The sequence below is a fragment of the Salmo trutta genome, chromosome 22 (genome assembly GCF_901001165.1).
Source record: "Salmo trutta chromosome 22, fSalTru1.1, whole genome shotgun sequence".
Lineage (NCBI taxonomy): Eukaryota > Metazoa > Chordata > Actinopteri > Salmoniformes > Salmonidae > Salmo > Salmo trutta.
In genome coordinates, this window is record NC_042978.1 from 41,476,731 (window position 1) to 41,504,404 (window position 27,674).

Genomic DNA, 27,674 nt, shown 5'->3' on the forward strand with positions numbered 1-27,674 from the left:
CTCTGGAAGTCTCACTGTATTCAAATTAAGTAATTAATAAGGAGTTTTGCGGAATAAACACAATTATTTATTAATTTGTATTTTCAATACAGGTAAGTAGCTAGCCTAGTAAAGTAAGACGATCATTCATTTTCAAAGTTGACCTTTACGGTTCCAGATAACTCTATAAAAAGTATTGAAGATCAGGTGTTGTAGATGTAAACTTCAAGGGACAGGAGGCAATTTCAGATTAAGGTGAAAATGATTAATATGGCCATACAGAATTGAATTAGTATCCTTCCGACTTTTGCCTGCCACATAAAGATAAAAATCCTTCTAAATGTTTTTTCTTTCCCTTTAACTGGCAGATTTTAGTCTGCAGTTTTGACGTGACAGGACTGTGTGATGTCTGCAGTGGTGGCCCAGTGTCACTACAGCTTTGGTCTGCGGACCGGCGTGGCAAATAACCGGTGCTACTTTGATAAGCAGACCGTCATCTTCCCATCTGGGAACAACTGTGTTCGGTATTTGCCACGCACACTTCTCAGGATTACAACAATATGTCTAAGGTCAGGGTGTTTTATAGATGTTTAGTGTTTCTGACACTACAACACTCTCTCTGAAATCTTTTCATCGACAAATATAAACCTGGTATTCAAAACAGAATTAGGTGTTAACAACCTGTTCAATTTATCCAACTTCCAGTTATGTTTTCTTTGTGATTCATCCTTGATTTTGCTTCTCAGGTTTGGAGAGGAGTCAGGGGATGTATGCCCTGGCCATCAGCTCAAAACGCCGCTACCTGGCTGTGTCGGAGCATGGCAAGAGGGCCACCATCACCGTGTATGACCTGCAGCACGAGTAGAGCGGAGGGGACATCCCTGTCCATGAGTTTGTCTCAATGGCGTTCTCCACTGACTCCAAGTACTTCATCAGCCAGTCAGGGGCGCCAGACTACATGCTCTTCTATTGGATGTGGGAGAAGCAGAAGATCATGGCCATGGTGAAGACCACTGTGGCCGCTAACCCAGTCAACCAGGTGAGGTCGGACTGCTCTCTTGTTAGCAGTGGTGTAAAGTACTTCAGTAAACATACTTTAAAGTACTACTGAAGTCGTTTTTTGGGGTATCTGTACTTACTTTACTATTTATATTTTTGACAACTTTTACTTTTACTTCAGTACATTCTTAAGGAAAATGTACTTTTTACTCCATACATTTTCCCTGACACCTAAAAGTACTCGTTACATTTTGAATGCTTAGCAGGACAGGAAAAATATAAAATTCACATACTTATCAAGAGAACATCCTTGGTTATCCCTCCCTACTGCTTCTGATCTGGCGGACTCACTAAACACACATGCTTCATTTGTAAATGATGTCTGAGTGTTGGAATGTGCCCCTGGCTATCTGTAAATTAAAAAAACAAGAAAATGGTGCCGTTTGGTTTGCTTAATATAAGGAATTTGAAATAATTTATACTTTTACTTTTGATACTTAAGTATATTTTAGCAATTACATTTACTTTTGATACTTAATTATATTTAAAACCAAATACTTTTAGACTTTTACTCAAGTAGTATTTTACTGGGTGACTTTCACTTTTTCATTTTCTATTAAGGTATCTTTACTTTTACTCAAGTATGACAATTTGGTACTTTTCCCACCACTGCTTGTTAGTGGGGCCAGGGAAGAGTCCTTGGCAATGAAATGGTGGTGTGGAATGATCAGCATACTCATTCAAAATAGCAGTGTTATTTTCCCATTTAAAAGGCATTAAATAACCTTACTGGTACTTGCTCCTTACTCTGTTGTAGTATCAACTCTGTAGCTAATCAGACACATACTAATTTACTTACACAAGCTATATTTCGATGACACTGTATCACACTATATGTTTCCAGGTCAGTTTGAACCCATATGACAACACCCAGATCTGTGTGAGTGGGAATGGGGTCTTCAAGCTGTTCCACTATGCAGAGGGGGCTCTGAAGCAGTCCACCTTCCAGAAGCTGGAGACGCATAACTTGTTGTCCCCAACGCCTGGGTGTCTGTGGACAGGGTGATAGCCGGGACAGAGGCAGGCAGGCTGATGGTGTTTGAGTCTGGAGATCTGCGATGGGAAATGTGTGTGTCCACCAAGACCACCATGTCACAGGACCCAGAGAGGTGGGCATAGGGAGAAAAAGACAAGCTGGGGCTGAAAGAACTCCAAACAGATGTCACCCACACATTGTAAGAATGACCATGTTGTACAGTTTTCCATTTTTTAAATTACTTTTTACAGTGCAAAGGGAAATGATGAAGAGTCCCTTCCTCGGTTGCCTCGGGTTACAGTCATCACAGCGTACTCCAAAGGCTTTGCCTGTTCGGCCGGTCCTGGGACTGTGTGTCTGTTAGAGAGAACCGACGATAAGGACAACTACAGGAAGACCAGGGAGATAAAGGTAAGAAAGCTTTCACCTTGCTTCGTTTCCATCACTCTTTCCAGCAATATGTTGTATAGAACTAAGCTCATTATTTGTGTGTGTGTGTGTGTGTGTGTGTGTGTGTGTGTGTGTGTGTGCGTGCGTGCGTGCGTGCGTGCGTGTTTTATTTTTAAGAGTTTTATTCCAAAACGCTATATTTCCATTTTCAGAAATGTTGGTAAATTTGCTTTTATTGTTTAAAGAAATTATGAAAGATTGGTGTGTTTTCTCACTATCTAATCATGGCATGGGTTTGTTCAATGACAGACATGTATTTGTTTAAATCTATAATGGTGTATGGTTTCACTTCAGAGAGACAAATAATCATGTTTTTTTGCTAAATGCTACATATTCGTCTCACTCAGAGTAATAAGTATCACTGCTAGGTTTTACACAGTAAAATGTAACAAATAACTACATTTTTATTAATACATTTATATTATATTTGGCATTTTAGTCATTTAGCAGATGCTCTTATCCAGAGCAACTTACAGTAAGTGCATTCATCATAAGATAGCTAGGTGAGACAACCACATAGAACAGTTAAATATACAGGATACCAACATTCCATTCCAGCTAAACAGTGGATACATAGTGTTTTGCAAAAAAATTATAATTTCATACACATCTAAAATCTTGGAATTAGAAATCTGAGAACAGTAATACTTTACACACACATTAAGTTACTCATAAGCAAGCATTTCTGATGAAGAAACACAAATGGGAAAAATGTATGGACATAACATTTTGGAAATAAACTGTCCCATCCAGATCCCCCCAGACCAGTGCAGCCACGAGCCCAGCCAGGCAGAGCAGCAGCAAATTGTCTCTCTGGTCATCAGTCCGTCAGAGGAGACTGTAGTGACCAGTACAGACCGGGGTCAGCTCTACATTATCACCCTGTCCTCTGCTGAGATGAGCAAGGGGGAGCAGGCTCAGTTTGAGTTCCTGTCCTATTCCTTCCACTCCGGGTCTATCACTGGTCTGTCCATATGTATCCGTAAGCCCTTCATTGCTACCTGTTCCCTGGACCAGTCCGTACGCATCTGGAACTTCGAGACCAAGTAAGAGTTAGTCTCACTGGCCTCACGATCTCTTTAAGAAAATCTGTGATCGTCTCAGATCTCAGCTTGTTTTCTATTCTCAATGGTAGTTATATCTGAGGACGTTTCTTTCATGGCTGGTTTCTAGTGGTTTTTTTAGACTCTCAGCCTTTATTCAGATCCGTCTCCCTCTCCCTTCCCCTTATTCCTTTATCAGGTCCGTCTCCCTCTCCCTTCCCTTTTAGCCCTTTATCAGGTCCGTCTCCCTCTCCCTTCCCCTTATTCCTTTATCAGGTCCGTCTCCCTCTCCCTTCCCCCTTATTCCTTTATCAGGTCTGTCTCCCTTCCCCCTTATTCCTTTATCAGGTCCGTCTCCCTCTCCCTTCTCTTTTAGCCCTTTATCAGGTCCGTCTCCCTCTCCCTTCCCCCTTATTCCTTTATCAGGTCCGTCTCCCTTCTCCCTTCCCCCTTATTCCTTTATCAGGTCCGTCTCCCTCTCCCTTCCCCCTTATTCCTTTATCAGGTCCGTCTCCCTCTCCCTTCTCTTTTAGCCCTTTATCAGGTCCGTCTCCCTCTCCCTTCCCCCTTATTCCTTTATCAGGTCCGTCTCCCTCTCCCTTCTCCCTTCCCCCTTATTCCTTTATCAGGTCCGTCTCCCTCTCCCTTCCCCCTTATTCCTTTATCAGGTCCGTCTCCCTCTCCCTTCTCTTTTAGCCCTTTATCAGGTCCGTCTCCCTCTCCCTTCCCCCTTATTCCTTTATCAGGTCCGTCTCCCTCTCCCTTCCCTTTTAGCCCTTTATCAGGTCCGTCTCCCTCTCCCTTCCCCCTTATTCCTTTATCAGGTCCGTCTCCCTCTCCCTTCCCTTTTAGCCCTTTATCAGGTCCGTCTCCCTCTCCCTTCCCCCTTATTCCTTTATCAGGTCCGTCTCCCTCTCCCTTCCCTTTTAGCCCTTTATCAGGTCCGTCTCCCTCTCCCTTCCCCCTTATTCCTTTATCAGGTCCGTCTCCCTCTCCCTTCCCTTTTAGCCCTTTATCAGGTCCGTCTCCCTCTCCCTTCCCCCTTATTCCTTTATCAGGTCCGTCTCCCTTCCCCCTTATTCCTTTATCAGGTCCGTCTCCCTCTCCCTTCCCCCTTAGCCCTTTATCAGGTCCGTCTCCCTCTCCCTTCCCCCTTAGCCCTTTATCAGGTCCGTCTCCCTCTCCCTTCCCCCATATTCCTTTATCAGGTCCGTCTCCCTCTCCCTTCTCTTTTAGCCCTTTATCAGGTCCGTCTCCCTCTCCCTTCCCCCTTATTCCTTTATCAGGTCCGTCTCCCTCTCCCTTCCCCCTTATTCCTTTATCAGGTCCGTCTCCCTCTCCCTTCTCTTTTAGCCCTTTATCAGGTCCGTCTCCCTCTCCCTTCCCCCTTATTCCTTTATCAGGTCAGTCTCCCTCTCCCTTCTCTTTTAGCCCTTTATCAGGTCCGTCTCCCTCTCCCTTCCCCCTTATTCCTTTATCAGGTCCGTCTCCCTCTCCCTTCTCTTTCAGACCTTTATCAGGTCCGTCTCCCTCTCCCTTCCCCCTTATTCCTTTATCAGGTCCGTCTCCCTCTCCCTTCTCTTTTAGCCCTTTATCAGGTCCGTCTCCCTCTCCCTTCTCTTTTAGCCCTTTATCAGGTCCGTCTCCCTCTCCCTTCCCCCTTATTCCTTTATCAGGTCCGTCTCCCTTCTCCCTTCCCCCTTATTCCTTTATCAGGTCCGTCTCCCTCTCCCTTCTCTTTCAGCCCTTTATCAGGTCCGTCTCCCTCTCCCTTCCCCCTTATTCCTTTATCAGGTCCGTCTCCCTCTCCCTTCCCCCTTAGCCCTTTATCAGGTCCGTCTCCCTTCCCCCTTATTCCTTTATCAGGTCCGTCTCCCTCTCCCTTCTCTTTTAGCCCTTTATCAGGTCCGTCTCCCTCTCCCTTCCCCCTTATTCCTTTATCAGGTCCGTCTCCCTTCTCCCTTCTCTTTCAGCCCTTTATCAGGTCCGTCTCCCTTCTCCCTTCCCCCTTATTCCTTTATCAGGTCCGTCTCCCTCTCCCTTCTCTTTTAGCCCTTTATCAGGTCCGTCTCCCTTCTCCCTTCCCCCTTATTCCTTTATCAGGTCCGTCTCCCTTCTCCCTTCCCCCTTATTCCTTTATCAGGTCCGTCTCCCTTCTCCCTTCCCCCTTATTCCTTTATCAGGTCCGTCTCCCTTCTCCCTTCTCTTTCAGCCCTTTATCAGGTCCGTCTCCCTTCTCCCTTCCCCCTTATTCCTTTATCAGGTCCGTCTCCCTTCTCCCTTCCCCCTTATTCCTTTATCAGGTCCGTCTCCCTCTCCCTTCTCCCTTATTCCTTTATCAGGTCCGTCTCCCTCTCCCTTCTCTTTTAGCCTTTAGCCCTTTATCAGGTCCGTCTCCCTCTCCCTTCTCTTTTAGCCTTTAGCCTTTTATCAGGTCCGTCTCCCTCTCCCTTCCCCCTTATTCCTTTATCAGGTCCGTCTCCCTCTCCCTTCTCTTTTAGCCCTTTATCAGGTCCGTCTCCCTCTCCCTTCCCCCTTATTCCTTTATCAGGTCCGTCTCCCTCTCCCTTCCCCCTTATTCCTTTATCAGGTCCGTCTCCCTCTCCCTTCCCCCTTATTCCTTTATCAGGTCCGTCTCCCTCTCCCTTCCCCCTTATTCCTTTATCAGGTCCGTCTCCCTTCTCCCTTCCCCCTTATTCCTTTATCAGGTCCGTCTCCCTCTCCCTTCCCCCTTATTCCTTTATCAGGTCCGTCTCCCTCTCCCTTCCCCCTTATTCCTTTATCAGGTCCGTCTCCCTCTCCCTTCTCTTTCAGACCTTTATCAGGTCCGTCTCCCTTCTCCCTTCCCCCTTATTCCTTTATCAGGTCCGTCTCCCTCTCCCTTCTCTTTTAGCCCTTTATCAGGTCCGTCTCCCTCTCCCTTCTCTTTTAGCCCTTTATCAGGTCCGTCTCCCTCTCCCTTCCCCCTTATTCCTTTATCAGGTCCGTCTCCCTCTCCCTTCTCTTTCAGACCTTTATCAGGTCCGTCTCCCTTCTCCCTTCCCCCTTATTCCTTTATCAGGTCCGTCTCCCTCTCCCTTCTCTTTTAGCCCTTTATCAGGTTCGTCTCCCTCTCCCTTCCCCCTTATTCCTTTATCAGGTCCGTCTCCCTCTCCCTTCCCCTTTAGCCCTTTATCAGGTTCATCTCTCTCTCCCTTCCCATCAGCACCCTGGAGCTGTATAAGGAGTTCCAGGAGGAGGCGTTCAACATTGCCCTGCACCCCTCTGGCCTGTTTGTCCTGGTGGGATTCTCTGACAAGCTGAGGCTCATGAATCTGCTCATAGACGACATCAGGACCTTCAAGGAGTTCAACGTCCGAGGCTGTAGAGAGGTCAGAATTAAGAGTTCTCCATGCCAACAGTAGCTCATTGTAGATAGCTGAACATCACTGGCACTCAAACATTCATTTCTAGCTATTCCTTCTCTCACAGTGTACTGTATGCTTTGCCTTTCAGTGTGCCTTCAGTCACGGAGGACACCTGTTTGCTTCAGGGAATGGAAACGTCATTCATATCTACTCCAGCACCACCTTCGAGAACGTCCTCAACCTCAAGGGACACAATGGGAAGGTGAGGGGCACTGATGGTTTACTGCATGATTTATCATCAGAGTCAGGCTATTCATACTGACTGCCAACACTTCCAGTAAGCCTCGCCTCAGGCCAACAGTTCTAGCCCATGTGAGCTGGCCAGGAAAAACTTTGGCCATAGTTATAGCTTTGAGTTTTTCCTTGTTTATTCTGTTGTTAATTTACCTATCTCAAAAAACTCAAGGTGGCAGAGATAACAGAGGTGACTGCGGGGGTGGTATGTTAGAGTCCTACTTTATGTGTCTCCATCTTCAGGTGCACTCTAGTCTGGAGTGGTGACGACAGCAGGCTGGTGTCGTGCGGGATGGAGGGGGCCGTGTACGAGTGGAACACCATAAGTCGGAGAGCGTCCTCAAGTCCTGCAGCTACACCGGTGTCACCGTCTCCCCCGACACCAAGACTATCTTCGCCGTGGGGACCGACTGTGCCCTGAACGAGATCCAGGACTGTCAATGGAGACCTGAAAACAGTAGCGTAGAAAGTTGTTTCTGGCCAATGTGCTTCTGTTTCTGCTTGGTCTTTTTGGTCAATTGCTGATGAAAAAAAAAGAAGAAAAAGATGAACATTTGTTTGAAATGTTACATGCTCTGACAACTGTGCATTAGTTTTGAAATATAGTCAGTTAAATGTTGGTATAAACTTTTATGAGGACTTTCTTCCTGATAGCGATTATATAGTTTTAATAATTGAGGGGAGCAGTTAGATCTTATTAGCCAGTTTTCCTTATTCTCACTAGGCGTACGTTTTCCTTATTCTCACTAGGCGTACGTTTTCCTTATTCTCACTAGGCGTACGTTTTCCTTATTCTCACTAGGCGTACGTTTTCCTTGAAAGTGGTGCTGACGGTTTTGAGGGAATATTTTATTTCAAAAATCTTCATTTCATATTTTTTGCTGGTGTCAGTTTCCAGCTGTGTTATATGAAGTTCGGAAAGGGAAAGTACACTGAACAAAAATAAGAATGCAACATGCAACAATTTCAAAGATTTTACTGAGTTGCAGGTCATGTAAGGAAATCAGTCAATTACAATAAATTCATTAGGCCCTAATCTATGGATTTCACATGACTGGGAATACAGATAATGCATCTGTTGGTGATAGATACCTTTAAAAATAAGGTAGGTGCGTGGATCAGAAAACCAGTCAGTATCTGGTGTGACCACCATTTGCCTCATGCAGCGCGACACATCTCCTTCACATAGAGTTGATCAGGCTGTTGATACTGATCTGTGGAATGCTGTCCCACTCCTCTCCAATGGCTGTGTGAAGTTGCTGGATATTGGCGGGAACTGGAACACACTGTTGTACACGTCGATCCAGAGCATCCCAAACATGTTCAATGGGTGACATGTCTGGTGAATACATGCAGGCCATGGAAGAACTGGGATCTTTTCAGCTTCCAGGAATTGTGTGCAGATCCTTGCGACATGGGGCTGTGCATTATCATGCTGAAACATGAGGTGATGGCGGCGGATGAATGGCACGACAATGGGCCTCAGGATCTCGTCACGATATCTCTGTGCATTCAAATTGCCATCGCTAAAATGCAATTGTGTTAATTGTCTGTAGCTTATGCCTGCCCATACCATAACCATTTCTTGCTTTGAATATTGAGGTTTCAAAGGGTCTTTCTATAACTGTGATTGGCTGTTATAGACCCCCCTCTGCTCTCTCTAACTGTGATTGGCTGTTATAGACCCCCCCTCTGCTCTCGGTGATGCATTTTCTTCTCTGATGCACCTTATGTCTAAACTTCTTTACAGTGAAATGATCTTGATTGGTGATCTCAACTGGTGTTGGTTAATGCCGGTGTCTGATGATTTAAAAATGTTTCGTAATTCTATGAATCTTACCCAGTTGATTAACTCACCCACTTGCCCAAATCTAAAATGCCCAGATAAATCTACCCTGATTTATTTGATATTGACAAATGTTCCACATAAATATTCTGCGGTTGGTGTTTTTTGTAATGATTTACCGTAATTTCCGGACTATTAAGCGCACCTGAATATAAGCCGCACCCACTGAATTTTTGGTATTTTTTTTATTTTGAACATAAATAAGCCGCACATGTCTATAAGCCGCAGGTGCCTACCGGTACATTGAAACAAATGAACTTTACACAGGCTTTAACGAAACACGGCTTGTAACAAAAATAAATAGGCTTTAACGAAACACGGCTTGTAACAAAAATAAATAGGCTTTAACGAAACACGGCTTGTAACAAAAATAAATATGCTTTAACGAAACATGGCTTGTAACAAAAATAAATAGGCTTTAACGAAACACGGCTTGTAAAAAAAATAACTAGGCTTTAACGAAACACGGCTTGTAACAAAAATAAATTTGCTTTAACAAAACACGGCTTGTAACAAAAAATAAAAAATGTGCAGTAAACAGTAGCCTACCAAGAAAGTCATTGGTCACAATCTTCCTTCTCCTGTGCACTGAAACCATCTCCTTCGGTGTCGGAGTTGAATAGCCTCAGAATTGCTTCATCCGATATTGGATCGTTTTCATTGTCGCTCTCGTCACTTTCATCCGGAGGCAAATCCCCCGCTGAGCCCTCTTCAACATGCAGCAGTCCAGCCTTTCGAAACCCGTTGATGATAGTGGATTTTTTGACAATGCTCCACGCTGTCAGGACCCACTGGCAGACTTGACCATAAGTTGCTCTTCGCATGCGGCCCGTTTGAGTGAAGGATTTCTCCCCACTTGTCATCCAAGCCTCCCACTGAACACGGAGCGCCACCTTAAATGCACGATTTACACTGATGTCGAGTGGCTGCAAATACTTTGTTGTACCCCCAGGAATCAGGGTGACAAAATTACTACCGTAATCAGAATGATGGGAAGTTTGAGAGCGCTCGATTTAATCTAAACAGTAAACAAAAAAGTTGTTTGACCTTAACCCGTTCGGCAATTTCATTGGTCTAATGAAAGCTTCATGCCGCCAAAAAACTGAGCACGTCACAGAATGTGTTTTTTTGGAGAAAAAAATTTGAAAGCGGGAAAAATCCATATATTAGCCGCGTCATTGTTTAAGCCGCGACGTTCAAAGCCTGGGAAAAAAGTTGCGGCTTATAGTCCGGAAATTACGGTAAGTGACCATTGTGTTGTTGTTGCTGTTAGAAATACTAAGATTCCTAAGACTAACCCACGTTTTATTCGTAAGAGAAATCTGAAGTGTTTTAATGAGCAGGCTTTCTTTCATGATTTGTTTTATTTTGACTGGAGCAAGATTGAGCTTATCCCTGATGTGGAAACTGCCTGGAAATTCTTTCATGATGGTTTTCTCCAAATAGTAAACAGACATGCTCCATTCCGCAGGTTCAGGGTTAAAGGGAGGGATAATCCATGGTTTTCTTCTGAGCTGTCTTGTATTGTTCACGACTGTAATCTAGCCTGGGCTAAAGCAAGGAAATCGTGTTCTGAGGCTGATTGGCTTGTTTTTAGGCAGTTACGAAACAAGTGTTATTTTCTTCTTAGGAAGGCCAAGTCTGAATATTTTATGTCTGTTACCACTGATAACCTGAATGACACTAGAAAGTGTTGGAAGGTTATTAAGTCTATGTCTGGTAACAGTAATGTTAATGAATTACCGTCATGTGTATTGAAGGACTCTGTTGCTATATATGACAAAACTGAAATGCTGAATTGTTTCAATGAGCACTTTGTATCATCTGGTAGGCTGTTTGATTCAGTGTCCTCTGTCTCTGTACAACCTTGTGTGGATGAACCAGTGAGAGCTGGTCAAACTTTTTTAGCTTTTTGCCATTCTCAGTGCAGGTGGTACATAACGCCCTGAAATCCTTAGATCAGAGAAAGCCTGCAGGTCCTGATCTTTTGGATCCCTGCTTTTTAAATCTGGCAGCGGATTTCATAGCTGAACCACTTACATATCTGTTCAATTTAACCCTGGAATGTAATGAAATTCCAAAGATCTGGAAATCAGCATTTGTCCTGCCACTTTTAAAAGGGGGAGATCCAACTCTTCTAAATAATTATAGGCCAATATCAAAGCTGTCACCCCTGGTGAAAATACTTGAAACCCTTGTGAGTGAACAGCTAAAAGAGTTTTTATTTACTAACTCTATTTTATCAATGTACCAATTGGGTTTCAGGAAGAAGCATAGCACAATTACAGCAGCCATGAAGGTTTTACATGATATCACTGAAGCTCTTGACAAAAAACAGCATTGTGTCTCACTTTTTATTGATCTCTCTAAGGCTTTTGATACAGTTGATCATGCTATACTAAGGCAGAGATTGTCGAGTGTAGGTCTTTCAGAGCATGCAGTTGCATGGTTTGTTAACTATCTGTCTGATAGAACTCAGTGCACTCAATTTGATAGGCTTAGGTCTGTTAAATTGTCTGTCTGTAGTGGTGTGCCCCAAGGCTCTGTACTTGGTCCTCTCTTATTCACTATTTATATAAATAATTTAGACAAAAATGTCCAAAATGCGCAACTTCATTTTTATGCTGATGATACTATTATTTACTGTTGTGCCACGTCTCTTACAAAAGCTTTCCAGAATTTGCAAACTGCTTTTTATACTGTTCAACATACCTTGTGTCAATTGAAGCTTATCCTCAGTACTGACAAAACTAAAGTAATGGTGTTTTCTAAAGCAAGAAATAGACCTCTGAACCTTTCACCTATTACTACCTGTCAGGGCAAGGAGATTGAGGTTGTAACCTCATATAAATATCTTGGAATTTTGATTGATGATGGCCACTCTTTTAAAATGCATATTCAACAACTTACAAAAAAATTGAAGCTGAAATTAGGATTTTATTTTAGGAATAAGGCTTGTTTTTCTTTTGAAGCCAGAAGGAGGCTAGTATCAACTACATGTATGCCTTTACTAGACTATGGGGATATTTTATATATGAACGCTTCCGCTCAGTGTTTGAGATCAATTGACACCCTTTACCATGGCACTTTGAGATTTATTTTAAACTGAAAAACCCTTATGCACCACTGCACTTTGTATACCAGGGTTGGCTGGCCTTCTCTAGTCACTCGTAGGCTCAGTCACTGGTATACTTTTATTTACAAAGCCATTCTGGGTTTACTACCTTTTTATTTGGGCATTTTTATTGTTGAGAAATGTGGTGGGTACTCTCTTCGTTCGCTGGACTTTATCCTGCTAACTGTTCCAAATGTCCGAACTGAATTTGGTAAAAGGGCTTTTATGTACTCTGCGCCATCGTCTTGGAACGCCTTACAAAATACTTTTAAACTGGAAGAACTTGTCCCAATTGGTATTTTTAAATCACTGATGAATGATCTTGAGTCTGATTCCCTGACCTGTCACTGTTTTTAATTTGCTGTTTTTGATTTTGTTATACTCTTGTGAATTCTATGGTTTTTACTAGATTACTTGTAGTTTTTCATGTTGTTTGTCTGTAATTTTTGTAATGACTTGGTGCTGCCTATCTTGGCCAGGACGCTCTTGAAAAAGAGATTTTAAATCTCAATGCGTCCTTCCTGGTTAAATAATGGTTAAATGAATAAATAAAACCCCACCACCACCATGGGGCACTCTGTTCACAACGTTAACATCAGCAAACCTCTCGCCCACACACAACGCCATACACATTGTTTGCCATCTGCCCGGTATAGTTGAAAACGGGATTCATCCATGAAGAGCACACTTTTCCAGCGTGCCAGTGGCCATAGAAGGTGAGCATTTGCCCACTGAAGTCTGTTACAACATCAAATTGTAGTCAGGTCAAGACCCTGGTGAGGAGGACGTCATGACGAGCATGCAGATAAGCTTCCCTGAGAAGGTTTCTAACAGTTTGTGCAGAAATTCTTCGGTTGTGCAAACCCACAGTTTCATCAGCTGTCCGGGTGGTTGGTCTCAGACGATCCCGCAGGTAAAGAAGCCAGATGTGGAGGTTCTGGGCTGGCGTGGTTACATGTGGTCTATGGTTGTGAGGCCAGTTGGACGTACTGCCAAATTTTGTAACACCATGTTGGAGGAGGCTTAGGGTAGATAAATGAACATTCAATTATCTGGCAACAGCTCTGGTGGACATCCCTGCAGTCAACTGAACGCTCCTTCAAGACTTGAGACATCTGTGGCATTGTGTTGTGTGACAAAACTGCACATTTTAGAGTGGCCTTTTATTGTCCCCTGCACAAGGTGAAGCTGTGTAATGATCATGCTGTTTAATCAGCTTCTTGATATGCCACACCTGTCAGGTGGATGGATTATCTTGGCAAAGGAGACATGCTCACTAACAGGGATGTAAACAAATTTGTGCACACAATTTGAGAGAAATAAGCTTTTTGTGCATCTGGAAAATTTCTGGGATGTTTTATTTCCGCCTGCTTAATCACTTTATTATTTCACTCTGAATGGAATAGTGAATTCATCTTAGAGAGAGAGACAGAGTATGGGGACAAAATTGATGTGAATATAAAGGCTACTATCAATGGATGGCAAGAAACGATTACAGCAGAGGTAAAGTGTTGTTGTTATTAAGTTATTGCGCCAGCCTCATCCAGGAGTGTACATGTAATGTTTAAGCATAGCTAAATTACCCCCAGGGGCTCATTTATTGAAGTGGATATTACAGATGCAGTATCTTAATTTGATCACTATTTTGTTGCTGAAAATTTTGGAAGGATTTCTCAGGAAATGCAGATGAGCTTTGTGATTGACATAAATTCACTGAAAACCTGCACTAACACACAGTTATTCTACTTTCCATGTAGCATAATTTTGACCTGCTAATAGCCTAACCACCGATCAAGCAACATTATGGACTACACGTTCAAATCCTGTTGCTGCAGGATTATTTTGCTGAGACAATACTGGTCAAATTAACAAAACCGCTGATCTATTCAGGACTGTCAAAAAATCCTCAAAATGTAGACGTTTATGATTGATAGAGTTTCTTTGGAAGTTCCAGCAGCTGACAATAACTCAAAGGGCCTTTATCGTCTCTCCTGACTGGTTTCATAGCCTGTCAGAAAGATGACCGTCACTCAGGATGAGGAGAACTAACAGCAGAGTGTGAATTTAATGGGCTCTCTTCTCTGCTCCGGTCATTATGGCGGAGATGGGAAACTCTATTTACACTGAACAAAAATAGAAACGCAACGTGTAAAGTGTTGGTCCCATGTTTCATGAGCTGAAATAAAAGATGAGACGGAGAGGCGGCGAATGGCATGCGGAGTAGCTCTTTAGCTTGGTCCTGACTGGGATAATTGAGGATGTAGGTTACTACAGGTGCATAAGCAAACACCCAACAATGGGATTATCCATCTTCTTCACAGATGCCGTGCTAGGTTGACCTCTGACCTCTGACCTCTGTCTGTGATGAGGTAGAGCTCCCGTTCATGCCCTCTTTATCTCTCTCTATATCTCTCCTTCTGTCTCCTGCCATCTGTCTCTTTTTGTTATCTTTCTTATCCCCACTCTATCCTTTCACCGCTCTCTTTCTCTCTCTTTCTCTCTCTCATTCCCCCTCTTTAACTGAACTCTTCCCACCTTTCTTGCCTTGCTATTTTCCACGTCTTTTCCCCTCCTTCTTTCTGTATCTCTCCCTCCTCCCCCTCTCCCTCCTTCTTTCTGTACCTCTTCTCCTCCCCCTCTCCCTCTTTCTTTCTGTATCTCTCCCTCCTCCCCCTCTCCCTCCTTCTTTCTGTACCTCTTCTCCTCCCCCTCTCCCTCTTTCTTTCTGTATCTCTCCCTCCTCCCCCTCTCCCTCCTTCTTTCTGTACCTCTTCTCCTCCCCCTCTCCCTCTTTCTTTCTGTATCTCTCCCTCCTCCCCCTCTCCCTCCTTCTTTCTGTACCTCTTCTCCTCCCCCTCTCCCTCTTTCTTTCTGTATCTCTCCCTCCTCCCCCTCTCCCTCCTTCTTTCTGTACCTCTTCTCCTCCCCCTCTCCCTCCTTTTTTCTGTATCTCTTCTCCTCCCCCTCTCCCTCCTCCCCCTCCTTTTTTCTGTATCTCTCCCTCCTCCCCCTCTCCCTCCTTCTTTCTCTATCTTGTCTCCTCCCCCGCTCCCTCCTTCTTTCTGTATCTCTTCTCCTCCCCCTCTCCCTCCTTCTTTCATTATCTCTCCCTCCTCCCCCTCTCCCTCCTTCTTTCTGTATCTCTCCAACTTTAAACTCTGTCTTGACTTATTTCTCTCCCCTCCCTCTAGTGTCAGGAGGAGTCTCGTATCAAGGGGAGGGAGTTTGAGGAGAGCAGGAAGCAGATGGAGGAGGATGGAGACGGAGATCCAGGACATCAGGATCCGCTATGAGAGGTGGTTGAAGGACGAGAGGGAGACCAACATGCGCATGAAGGGAGACACCGGCATCATGAAGAAGAAGGTAGAGACATCATCTTCTCACCCCCACACCTCCCTCCACCATCACAAGCTCTCAAAAGTTTCCTTGATTCCTTTTGTCCTCTCCCTGCCTTCTTCTCAGAACATAAGAGGGATATGAGGAGAGCATTGGAGGAGAAGATCAGAGGTTCCTCTCCTCAGATCTTCTCCAATGCTCTCCACATTTTCCTCAGACATTTTGATATGGAAGTGTGAAGAGGATGGAGAGAAGAGGACGGGAGGGAGAGGATGGGGGGAGAGGACGGGGGAGAGGAGAGGACCGGTAGGAGAGGACAGAGAGGAAAGGACGCAAGATTGCCCGCAAGTCTCCCTCCAACTCCCATCCTTCACACACTCCCTACCCAACCCTCTCCCACCTAGACCCTGCCTGCCTGCCCTCTCATCACAGTGGTACATCATAATTACAGCCAATCAGACGCAGCATACGGCCTGCTGACGGCGAGCAGGGCCTGTCCATGGTTAGGCTCCCTCCACTTGCTCACTCAATATCACAGGGAGGATGTTAAGTCAGATCCTGTGTGTAGATTCTGCAGTCCTATGGCCCCATTCTGTCTGTTGGCTGTCTTTTCTTGTCTTCTCAGATTTTTGTTGTCTCCTTCCCTTTCTCCCTAGATCAGGTTAGGCTGTTTTTACTATCCAATATGGTACTGCATGTGGAGGCTTTATTGTTGGTTATGGGAAGCTATAAAGAATATGACCATTGTGTAAGTCACAATGAGTTATGACTATGGCGACTGGTGACATTTTCCTCTTCTCCTGCTACGTCTACCCCCTGTCCTCCCCTCCCTCCCTCCCTCTCTCCCTCCCTCCCTCCCTCACACACACACACCCACGCACGCACGCACACACACACTGCAGTTCAGCAGCCTGCAGAAGAATATAGACGACAGGAGCGTGGAGAAAGATAAGATGAAGTCAGAGCAATAGAAGCTACTGGCACATCAGAAGTGTCTGGAGAAAGACATCCTGGCCCTGAAGAAAGAGATCCAGGAGAGGGATGAAACCATCCAGGATAAGGTGAGAGGGTTGCTGCTGGGCTGAGGGGGTACAGCCAGGTGCCATGGCATGGAGAGGGTTAGGTTTGTTCCAAAAGGAGCCAGGCAGGAATGATAGGTTTGCTTCCAAGGTATGCAGAAACATGGAAGGTTACTTGACTGGATGCCATTGAAACTGTTGAAACATTAAGGAAGGAAAAAAGTCAGTTATATTGATGGACCTCTACTGTTTATGATTGTAGTTGACTTTGTTCGAATGTTCTTCTCTCATAATCCAACACAATCAACTTATACGCTATTATATATTGTCCATAAAAGTTGTTCTCCCCCATACATCCATTATCCTGAGTCCCAGTCCCATGCATCACACCAGACAAGGTGACTTTGAGACTGTGAGACTCCTCCCCTTCTCACAGCACTGAACCTTGAGTGTGAAGGGCCAATAATGAATAATCCCACTGCATCAGCATGTGGTGGAGCAGGCCACCGTTTCAGGCACCGACTCAGACACTTGCTCTGCGAACACAAATTCACGTACACATACTACTCTGCATCCCACTGCTGACTTGCCTCTGAAGCTAATCAGGGTTGGTCCTGGATGGGAGACCAGTTGCTGCTGGAAGTGGTGTTGGAGGGCCAGTAGGAGGCACTCTTTCCTCTGGTCTAAACATTTTTTTATCCCATTGCCCCAGGGCAGTGATTGGGGACATTGCCCTGTTGCAAGGTGCCGTCTGTTATGGTGTGTACTGGAGGCGAAGTCAGGTGCAGGAGAGCAGAGTATAGTTAACAGGCGCATATTTATTTTCCGTTCCAAAACGAGAGCACTACAATAATCAAATGCGCTCAAAACACGGAAAATAAATAAAAGACAAGCGCATAAATCAAACACCACATAACATGAAACAATTACACACAAAGACATGATGGGAAACAGAGGGTTAAATATATGTAGATTGATTGGGGAAATGAAAACCAGGTGTGTATGGAAGACAAGACAAATGGACATATGAAAAATTGAGCGGCGATGGCTAGAAAGCCGGTGACGTCGATCGCCGAACGCCGCCCGAACAAGGAGAGGAGCCGACTTCGGCGGAAGTCGTGACAATACCCCCCCGCACGCCGACACCAGCCTCGGGGACGACCCGGGGGACGAGGCGCAGGGCGATCCGGCCGGCGACGGGGAAACTCCCGCAGCAGTTCAGGATCCAGAACATCTGCAACCGGAACCCAGCACATCCCTCCCGGCCCGTACCCCTCCCACTCCACGTGGTACTGAAGGCCCCCCGCCTGACGCCTCGAATCCAGGATGGAACGAACGAAGTACGCCGGGGCCCCCTCGATGTCCAAAGGGGGCGAAGGGACCTCCCGCACCTCAGATTCCTGGAGCTGACCAGCCACCACCGGCATGACACATGGAACGAGGAGTTAATACAATAATCAGAGGGAAGCTGTAATCTGTAACATACCTCGTTCACCCTCCTCAGGACTTTAAATGGCCCCACAAACTGCGGACCCAGCTTCCGGAAGGGCAGGCAGAGGGGCAGATTACGGATCGAGAGACAGACCCGGTCCCCTGGTGCAAACACCGGGGTCTCACTGCGGTGACGGTCCGCGCTGGTTTTCTGGCGACGCGCGACTCGCTGGAGATGTACACGGGCGACCTCCCATGTCTCATCCGCGCGCCTAAACCAGTCGTCCACCGCAGGAGTCTTGGTCTGACCCTGATGCCATGGTGCCAGAACCGGCTGGTACCCCAATACGCACTGAAAGGGGTAGAGGTTAGTGGAGGAGTGGCGAAGCGAGTTCTGTGCCATCTCGGCCCAGGGCACGAACGCCACCCACTCGCCTGGCCGGTCCTGGCAATAGGACCGCAGAAAACTGCCCACATCCTGGTTGACTACCTGCCCGTTACTCTTGGGGTGAAAACCTGAGGTAAGGCTGATCGAGACCCCCAGACGTTCCATGAACGCCTTCCAAACTCTAGACGTGAACTGGGGACCCCGATCCGACACTATATCCTCAGGCACCCCGTAGTTCCGGAAGACGTGAGTAAACAGGGCTTCCGCAGTCTGTAGGGCCGTAGGAAGACCGGGCAGAGGGAGGAGATGACAGGACTTAGAAAAACGATCTACAACGACCAGGATCGTAGTGTTAGCCTTCCCCGTAGCTCAGTTGGTAGAGCATGGTGTTTGCAACGCCAGGGTTGTGGGTTCGATTCCCACGGGGGGCCAAGTACGAAAAAAAAATAAATAATGAAATGAAAATGAAATGTATGCATTCACTACTGTAAGTCGCTCTGGATAAGAGCGTCTGCTAAATGACTAAAATGTAATGTAAATGTTTCCCTGCGAAAGAGGAGGATCTGTTAGGAAATCCACTGACAGATGTGACCAAGGTCGTTGTGGAACGAGTAAGGGATGTAACTTACCTCTGGGCCGGTGTCTCAGAGCCTTACACTGGGCACACACCGAGCAGGAGGAAACATAAACCCTCACGTCCTTAGCCAAGGTGGGACACCAGTACTTCCCAGTCAGACAGTGCACCGTCCGACTGATCCCCGGATGACCAGAGGAGGGAGATGTATGGGCCCAATAGATCAACTGGTCACGGACAGCAGATGGAACGTACATACGCCCAATGGGACACTGGAGGGGAGCGGGCTCTGTACGCAACGCCTGCTCAATGTTCGCATCCAGCTCCCACACGACCGGCGCTACCAGGCAGGAGGCCGGGAGTATGGGAGTCTGATCCATGGGCCGCTCCTCTGTGTCATACAGCCGGGACAGTGCGTCTGCCTTCTTATTCTGGGAACCTGGTCTGTAGGATAGGGTAAACACAAAACGGGTAAAGAACATGGCCCACCTTGCCTGATGAGGATTCAGTCTCCTCACTGCCCGGATGTACTCCAGGTTGCGGTGGTCAGTCCAGATGAGGAAAGGGTGTTTAGCCCCCTCAAGCCAATGTCTCCACGCCTTCAACGCTTTAACCACAGCCAACAACTCCCGGTCCCCCACATCATAGTTATGCTCCGCTGGGCTGAGCTTCTTCGAGAAGAAAGCACAGGGGCGGAGTTTCGGTGGCATACCCAAGCGCTGTGAGAGCACGGCTCCTATCCCAGTCTCGGACGCGTCCACCTCCACTATGAATGCCAAAGAGGGATCCGGATGGGCCAGCACGGGAGCCGAAGTGAACAGAGCTCTTAGCTGCCCAAAAGCCCTGTCCGCCTCAGCCGACCACTGCAACCTTACAGGAGGCAGTGAGGTAATGGGCGCAGCAACCTGGCCAAAACCCGGATACATCTCCGGTAGTAATTGGCAAACCCTAAAAATCGCTGCACCTCCTTTACCGTGGTGGGAGTCGGCCAATTACGCACGGCTGCAATGCGGTCACTCTCCATCTCCACCGCTGATGTGGAAATGCGATACCCTAGGAAGGAGACGGCCTGCTGAAAGAACAGGCATTTCTCAGCCTTGACATACAGGTTGTCACGAATCCCACCGAAGGTGGCTCCCCTGCCTGTTCGGGCGGCGCTCGGCGGTCGTCGTCGCCGGTCTACTAGCCACCGCTGATCCCTTTTTCCTTTTCTGTTTGTTCGGTCTTATTGGTTGCACCTGTTCCCTGTTTTGTTTCTTGATTTGTGTTTATTTAAGCCTGTTAGGCACGCCCAGGTTTGTGCGGGATTATTTCACTGTTTGTTATTTGGATGTGCTGGCTGGCGCCTTATTTTCTCTCCGGACTGTTTTGCCCTGTGTTTTGGGTTGGTCTACCTTATTACACGCCATCTGTTTTGGCGTGACCGTTTTGTGCCGGAGAAATAAAATACGTGATACTTACCCTCTGCGCCTGACTCCAACCACCACTCCTAGGAATCCCTGACACAGCTCCAACAGTCGTCCAAGTACCTTGCGCACCAAGGACACATGCTCGGCGCGTGTAGCGGAGTATATCAGAATGTCATCGATATACACCACAACACCCTGCCCGTGCAGGTCCCTGAAAATCTCGTCTACAAAGGATTGGAAAACCGATGGAGCATTCATCAACCCGTACGGCATGACGAGGTACTCATAATGCCCAGTGGTGGTACTAAACGCTGTCTTCCACTCGTCTCCCTCCCAGATACGCACCAGGTTATACGCACTCCTGAGATCCAGTTTCGTGAAGAAGCGCGCCCCATGCATTGACTCAATCGCCGTGGCGATAAGAGGTAGCCGGTAACTGTACCTCACCGTGATTTGATTGAGATCTCTATAGTCAAAGCACGGGTGTAAACCTCCATCCTTCTTCTTCACAAAAAAGAAACTCGAGGAGGCGGGTGAAGTGGAGGACCGAATATACCCCTGATGCAGGGATTCGGAGACATGTTTCCATAGCCACCGTCTCCGCTTGCGACAGGGGATACACGTGACTCCTGGGAAGCGCAGCGTCTGCGAGGAGATTTATGGCACAATCCCTCCGTCGATGAGGTGGTAATTGAGTCGCCTTCTTTTTACAGGAGGCGAGAGCCAAATCGGCATATTCTGGGGGGATGTGCACGGTGGAGACCTGGTCTGGACTTTCCACTGTAGTAGCACCAACAGAAACCCCTACACACCTCCCGGAGCACTCTCGCGACCACCCCGTGAGAGCCCTCTGTTGCCAGGAAATAGTGGGGTTATGCGGCGATGGCTAGAAAGCCGGTGACGTCGATCGCCGAATGCCGCCCGAACAAGGAGAGGAGCCGACTTCGGCGGAAGTCGTGACACCGTCTTTTGGATGGCACGTTAAACCCATGTCCTGACTCTCTGTGGTCACTAAAGATCCCATGGCAAAAATGTCCACTCTTTAGAGTAACCCCGGTGTCCTGGTAAAAATGTCCACTCTTTAGAGTAACCCCGGTGTCCTGGTAAAAATGTCCACTCTTTAGAGTAACCCCGGTGTCCTGGTAAAAATGTCCAATCTGGCCTCAAACCATCATGGCCACTTAATCATCCACAGCTTCCGATTGGCTCATTCCTCCCCCCTCCTTTCCCCTGTAAATATTCCCCAGGTCGTTGCTGTAAATGAGAATGTGCTCTCAGTCAACTTACCTGGTAAAATAAGGGTTAAATATTTTTAAAAAGAAACTATCCCCCTCTCTTTTTTCGCATAAGGTTACATGTTGACATGTTGTGTCCCTGCATAAACAAAGCATGAACAAAGAATGGGCTGTTAGCGCAATTGATTTGCGATGTTATATCCCTGCAAAGAGCATGTCCATATTTTAACATCAGTGTTCTGAGGGAGGAGACAACCATTTTCATCCTCTTCTAACTCTGTCTCTTAGGCTGCGGTCCAAACACTTAAAAGACACACCCTCATCCACTTACCCTCACCTTATTCCCTTGGGGGAATCCCCGTCGCCATCTTGGAGGGCGGTCCAAATGATTAGCCAAGCAAGGGAAGTTTGCAACGTAAGCCCCTCAGCCCTCGTTTTTAGTCGGCTTTGCGAGTGTACAATTATGTTCACTCCGAGGCCTGAAACTCCCCATAAATCAATTTGCGATGATTGTACATCCGCTAAGAAAAGTCAGAGAAAACTTAAACAACATTAATGGAGAAGTCAACATACAAGTGTAAGTAAAAACAAATGCAAATAAGTTAGACATTGTGCTACTAATGCACATGATGGCACAAACACGTCTTATAAAAAGTGAATATGTTTTTGTTTGGTTATCTTTTGTAAATTGTAGAAATAAAATGTTTTCCTTCTTCAGAAGTTCCAGCTAGGTAGGCTAATGTTAGTTAGCTAATTCATTTGCTAGCTATCATACAGTAGGCATATATTAATAATTATATATTTAATATAAGTAGACATGCATTCATAATTGTCTAACGCATATAAAGCAACCACAAGCTACTGGTGGCTGAAAACACTATCATCGCAGGATGAACGATTGATGAATTTCCGGGGAAGGGCGGTCCATTTAAAAATCATTCCTTCCTCCCTCGCCCCTTGCCCTGCAAGTGTATACTCGTCAGATGTCATGATACGTCATCAGAAGTGTCCACTTCATTTGAGGGCTGAGGGGATAGGGTATCTTTTAAGTGAAAAACTATTGTGTTATTGACTGTACGTTTGTTTATTCCATGTGTAACTCTGTGTTGTTGTTTGTGTCTCACTGCTTTACTTTATCTTGGCCAGGACGCAGTTGTAAATGAGAACTTGTTCTCAACTGGCCTACCTGGTTAAATAAAGGTGAAATAAATAAAATAAAGTGTTTGGACCACAGCCTTAGTGTGCAGAGGGACACTTAGGGAACTATTCAATCCGGATCGTGGAAATTCAGCGCTACAGCGTTATTGAAATTTAAAGGCAATGTTCCCACGTCAGCAGAGACTGCATTCATGGTAAACGCTGCAGATGTCGGCTCAATAGGAAATTACCTTTACATTTCTATTGTGCTATATGTAACGCTTCAGCGATACAGACTGAATAGAGACAATAATTGATAACTGTCTTTAATGTGTAAATGTCACAGATGCTGTCTATGAAAAGATTACACCCCCTTCCCCCCTCCCTTCCTCTACACTCACACACACATTCACCCGCCCTCAAGATGAAACGCTTTCAAATAGCTAATTGGACAGAGAGTAAATTATAACAAAATGGCCCCGCATCAAAAGAGGAGGCCCCAGTTCAGTTCAAACACAGATCCATCCTCCTATCCTTTCTCTTCATGAATAAAGATTCACACTCAGCAGAGTAGCCGTGGCAACTGTTGTTCTAACACTCGTCGTCACTAACGATGATACATTTGAACATTAAAGATGCCTCCCAGAAGTGAAGCTTGAACATTAGATTTGGTTCACTAACTAGCTTGTATTGTTGGACTATGGAAGTGACATTTTATATTCAATTTCATGGGATATTAATTTTGGAAGAGGATTATGAATGTAATTGAACTGGAAAAATAACTCAAGCCAAAGACTATAAAGAGAATGGGTTGATTTCATGGCTTATTTAAGCAACCTAACAAACCTGTTACATGGCAGCATTGCATCATGCCATGTTATATTCTATGAGTTATTACATGGCAGTTAAATGATTGTCTACTCAGTCAGTGTGAAGTGGGGCAAAGCTTCCTGCCATCCAGGACCTCTATACCAGGCGGTGTCAGAGGAAGGCCCTAAAAAGTGTCAAAGACTCCAGCCACCCTAGTCATAGACCGTTCTCTCTGCTACCGCACGGCAAGTGGTACCGAAGAGCCAAGTCTAGGACCAAGAGGCTTATAAACAGTTCCTACCCCCAAGCCATAAGACTCCTGAACACCTAATCAAATGGCTACCCAGACTATTTGCATTGCCCCCCCCCCCCCTTTTCACACCGCTGCTACTCTCTGTTGTTATCATCTATGCATAGTCACTTTAATAACTCTACCTACATGTACATATTATATCAACTAACCGGTGCCCCTGGAAAATTGACTCTGTACTGGTACCCTGTATTTAGTCTCGCTATTGTTATTTTACTGCTGCTCTTTAATTACTTGTTACTTTTATTTCTTATTCTTATCCGTATGTTTTTCATCTGCATTGTTGGTTAGGGGCTCTAAGTAAGCATTTTACTGTAAGGTGTTGTATTCGGCGCATGTGACTAATAACATTTTATTAGATTTTTTGATCTGAGGCCTGTTTGTCTTGTCTTGCCAACTCCTATGGTTGTTGCGTGATAAAGGCCACATGAGTTGGCAAGACAGCACAACATATCTGTGATCAGCAGGCTAAGGTCTTGTCCCTGTTCCTGTGTAAGAGAAACACATCCACGATCTGATCTGAGGCCTGTTTGTCTTCTCTTGTCCTTTATCCCTGTGTAGGAGAAATGCATGTACGACCTGAAAAAGAAGAATCAGGAGCTGGAGAAATTTACGTTTGTTCTGGACTACAAGATCAAAGAACGGAAGAAACAGATTGAGCCCAGAGAGAACGACATCGAGGAGATGAAAGAGCAGACCCATGAAGTAAAACTCCCTCCTCCTGTATCAGTTCTTTAACCAGTTAACTGTCATTGTTGAATTCGTTAACCATCGCTGAAATGTCTCTTGAGTAGGTACAGTTGAAGTCGGAAGTTTACATACACTTAGGTTGGAGTCATTAAAACTCGTTTTTCAACCACTCCACAAATTTCTTGTTAACAAACTATAGTTTTGGCAAGTCGGTTAAGACATCTACTTTGTGCATGACACAAGTAATTTTTCCAACAATTGTTAACAGACAGATTATTTAACTTATAATTCACTGTAGCTCAATTCCAGTGGGTCAGAAGTTTACATACACTAAGTTGACTGTGCCTTTAAACAGCTTAGAAATTTCCCGAAAATTATGTCATGGATTTAGAAGCTTCTGATTGGTTAATTGACATCATTAGAGTCAATTGGAGGTGTACCTGTGGATGTATTTCAAGGCCTACCTTCAAACTCACTGCCTCTTTGCTTGACATCATGGGAAAATCAAAAGAAATCAGCCAAGACCTCAGAAAAACAATTGTAGACCTTCACAAGTCTGGTTCATCCTTGGGAGCAATGTCCAAACGCCTGAAGGTACCACGTTCATCTGTACAAACAATAGTACGCAAGTATAAACACCATGGGACCACGCAGCCGTCATACCGCTCAGGAAGGAGACCCGTTCTGTCTCCTAGAGATTAACATACTTTGGTGCGAAAGGTGCAAATCAATCCCAGAACAACAGCAAAGGACCTTGTGAAGATGCTGGAGGAAACCGGTACAAAAGTATCTATATCCACAGTAAAACGAGTCCTATATTGTCATAACCTGAAAGGCCGCTCAGCAAGGAAGAAGCCACTGCTCCAAAACTACCATTAAAAAAGCCAGACTACGGTTTGCAAATGCACATGGGGACAAAGATTGTACTTTTTGGAGAAATGTCCTCTGGTCTGATGAAGCAGAAATAGAACTGTTTGGCCATAATGACCATTATGTTTGGTGGAAAAAGGGGGAGGCTTTTCCTACTTTAGTTCCTAGTTTTTTCATAATTGACACTTATTTAAACCGCCTGCCAACTTTTATCCCTCTCTTCATGTAGATGGAAATGATGACTGTGTTCATATAGATAAGAGTGGATCAGGGTTTAGATGAGCTATAGATCAGCTGTATGAGGGAGTGTATATCGAGATCAATACTATGGGCTTCCTGTACTCTGTAGATGGAGCAGGAGCTGGATACCTTCCACAAGAAGAACACTCAACAGGAACTGGACATCGCTGAGCTGAAGCTCAAACTCACCACCACCGACAAGGAGATGCACAAGGGACTGCAGAAGGTATGTAGTGTGTGAGAGGGAGAGGGATACCATTTTACTTTGCGTGCATGGCAGGTGTTTATATTTGTGTTTTTATCTTTGTCTGACTTATCTGTGTAACTTTGCATGACCAACCCCTCTTCCCCAGGTGAGAGATGTGGAGGCCCTGGTACGTAGGTTCAAGATGGACCTCCATAACTGTGTGGGCTTCATCCAGGAGCCTAAGAGGTTAAAGGACGGCATCAGAGACCTTTACGACCACTATGTACAGAAAAGTGACGTGGTGAGAGAGACAGGATGAAAGAGGATGACAGAGAAAGTTCATTTTTATTTATTTAACTTTTGTATATGTACTTCACTTGCTTTGGCAATGTAAACATATGTTTCCCATGCCAATAAAGCCCCTTGAATTGAATTGAATTGAATTGACAGAGAGCAAGAGCAGCATTGATATAGGCTCACTCTGCCTGTTTGTGCTGCTTTTATCCTCTTTCATGCAAGCTGGTAGAGTGAATTGGGTTGTAACCTTATAATGGCTACAGTGCTGGTCTAAGAAAAGTTCTCCCTGAGCAAATATTTACCCAGAAGTTAAAGAATGCAACTGGTCATGGATAAGTAAGTTGGCTACTGTGTATTCATTGGAATCAAAGATGGCCGCTCTTCATGTCTCTCAGGTGGATATAGTTGGTGTAGACGCAGACGTCCAGAGGGAGTACGCCCGGCACAGAGAGCACCTGGAGAGGAACGTGGCGTCCCTGAAGAGGAAACTGGCCAAAGACGGCGTGGTCCACCATGCAGACAACGTCAATATCATGCAGGTGACAGACAAGACTTTTCATAAAGGACTGTTGGAGTGCCGCACACAATAGTCATAGAATTAGTGACCTCAACTTTATTATACACCCCAAATCTATAGGCTGTTTGTTCTGTACTATTCTGTGACTAACTGATTGGTTGATTCATTGATTGCTATAGGAGAATGCGACTCTGATCAGAGAGATCAACGACCTGAGACAGGCGTTGCGTCTGGTGCGTTCTCAGGTCCACGTCTACAAGAGTCTGATGAGAAAACAGGGCGAGAAGCAGACCAACACTCTCAAAGGTGACCTGTTTTTCTCTTATCTGGACTGATTTACAGTAAAGACAACTGATTGCAGCTTTCATTGGAAAGAGTCTGTAGGGTAACTTTTACCATGTGTGAAAACCACCTCACTTCATGGAGTTTATACTCATAGAGGTGCTTGAGGTTCTGTGTTTCATCGCACATTTTTTTTTCCCTAGTTAGGTCACTTGAAAGATGTCTAAGTTATCCGCATCTAAAGTAACTGCTTAGTGAGCTGACTTTTTGTCTCCGCCCCCAGCGCTGCTGTCTCCCAGGGCCAACACCAGTAACATGGTGGTCCGTCTGAACCAGGAGGGGGACTGTATCGTTCAGCTGCAGCGCCTGGAGATTCACAGGCTCAGGGAGGAGATAGACCCCCCTCCACCGCCAAGCTACCCTCCCTCCAAATCAACTCGTAACCCCTTCAGACCCCCCTCCGCCGCCAAGCTACCCTCCCTACCAAATCAACTCGTAACCCCCTTCAGACCCCCCTCCACCGCCAAGCTACCCTCCCTCCAAATCAACTCGTAACCCCCCTCCACCGCCAAGCCACCCTCCCTCCAAATCAACTCGTAACCCCCTTCAGACCCCCCTCCACCGCCAAGCTACCCTCCCTCCAAATCAACTCGTAACCCCCCTCCACCGCCAAGCTACCCTCCCTCCAAATCAACTCGTAACCCCCTTCAGACCCCCCTCCATCGCCAAGCTACCCTCCCCACCAAATCAACTCGTAACCCCCTTCAGACCCCCCTCCACCGCCAAATCAACTCGTAACCCCCTTCAGACCCCCCTCCACCGCCAAGCTACCC

The 27,674-nt window shown here is 45.8% G+C and overlaps 1 pseudogene; it reads left to right on the plus strand.

Annotated features, from left to right (window-relative positions):
- The first annotated feature begins 384 nt into the window (after positions 1 to 384).
- Positions 385 to 27,396, plus strand: LOC115157905 (cilia- and flagella-associated protein 57-like; annotated as a pseudogene).
- Positions 27,397 to 27,674: the final 278 nt, after the last annotated feature.